This window comes from Echinops telfairi, unplaced genomic scaffold, assembly GCF_000313985.2.
Source record: "Echinops telfairi isolate 266 unplaced genomic scaffold, ASM31398v2 ScPeMD7_4225;HRSCAF=4972, whole genome shotgun sequence".
NCBI classification, from domain to species: domain Eukaryota; kingdom Metazoa; phylum Chordata; class Mammalia; order Afrosoricida; family Tenrecidae; genus Echinops; species Echinops telfairi.
This window is the reverse complement of record NW_022108124.1, coordinates 22,496,836-22,498,469: the sequence shown is the minus strand read 5'-3', so window position 1 is coordinate 22,498,469 and position 1,634 is coordinate 22,496,836. Positions and strand designations below refer to the sequence as shown.

General features: G+C 48.0%; 1 pseudogene; it reads left to right on the top strand.

Annotated features, from left to right (window-relative positions):
- The first annotated feature begins 235 nt into the window (after nt 1-235).
- LOC101654309 lies at nt 236-1,258 on the top strand (annotated as a pseudogene).
- The last annotated feature ends 376 nt before the right edge of the window (nt 1,259-1,634 follow it).

Here is a 1,634-nt window from a genome sequence, read left to right as displayed (position 1 = left end):
CTTGGACTGGACTGGACTGGGTTGGGATGCTTTCTCAATGTTTAATTCCTCTTGTATATACATCTCTTTCTTATGCATATATGTGTTCATGGATTTGTTTCTCTAGTCCACCCAGGCTGGCACACCTTTAATTTAAAATAAATCTGAGAACATACCCTCCAAAGAAACTGACAGAGGAGGAAAGTAGAATTTAGGTTCTCTTCTCTTCTCCATGCGAAGGTAGCCACATCTTCTCATGCAGTCCCAGCTGCCACTAGTGGTGAATATCCGGGTAAATGGATTTGGCTGCATTGGGTGCCTGGTCACCAGGGCTGCTTTCAACTCTGGCAAAGTAGACATTGTTGCCATCCATGGCCCCTTCATTGAGCTAAACTACGTGGTTTACGCATTCCAGTATGATTTCACGCACAGCAAGTTCAATGGCACCATCAAGGCTGAGAACAGGAAGCTTATCATCAATGGGAAACCCATCTCCATCTTCCAGGAGAGCAAGATCCCAACATCAAGTGGGGTGAGGCTGATGCTAAGGCTGTGGTAGAGTTCACTGATGTCTTCACAACCCTAGAGAAGGCTGGGGCTCACTTGAAGGGCAGTGCCCAAAGGGTGATCATCTCTTCCCCTTCTGTCTATAGCCCCATGTTTGGGATGGGCGTGAACCACAAGAAATATATAACAACTCCCTCAAGACTGTCAGCGATGCTTCTTGCACTACCAATTGCATACTCTCCTTGGCCAAGGGCATCCATGACAGTTTTGGGCTTGCAGAGGGACTCATGACTACAGTCCAGGCCATCGCTGCCCACCAAAGAAAGTGGATGGTTCTTCTGGGAAACTCTGGCATGATAACTGCAGGGCTGATCAAAACATCATCCGCTCTTCTACTGGTACTTCTCAGGCTGTGGGCAAGGTTACCCCAGAGCTGAATGGGGAACTCACTGACATGGCCTTCCATGCTCCCACCCCCAATGTGGCGATAGTGGGACTCACCTGCTGTCTGGAGAAAGCTGCCCAGTATGATGACATCAAGAAGGTGGTGAAGCAGGAATCAGATGGTCCCCTAAAGGGCATCTTGGGCTCCACTGATGACCAGTTTGTCTCCAGTGACTTCAACAGTGGCACCCACTGTTCCACCTTTGCTGCTTGGGCTGGTATTGCCCTCAACAACCACTTTGTCAAGCTCACTTCCTGCTATGACAATGAGTTTGACTATAGTGACAGAGTGGTGGGGCTTATAGTGCACCTGGCCTCCAAGGAGTAAGAGCCACAGTGGACCACCAGCCCCAGCAACAATACTAGAGGAAGAGAGAGGCCCCTGAGCTGCTGGAGAGTCTTTGCCCCCAACTTGATCCCTCAACACACTGAGAATATCCCATCATCTCAAGTTTCTACCCAGTAGGGGAAGGATTTTGAGAGCCCAACCTTGTCATGTACCATCAATAAAGTACACTGTACCCAGCAAAAAAAAGGAGAGAAGTAGAATTTAAGACAACCTATAACATATACATCAATTATCTCATTTACACAAAAGAGTGCTAAACCTATAGCATCTGGGTCTTAAAGGCTTGAAGATAAACAAGCGGCCATCTAGCTCAGAAGCAACAAAGCCCACATGGAAGAAGCACACCAGCCTGTGC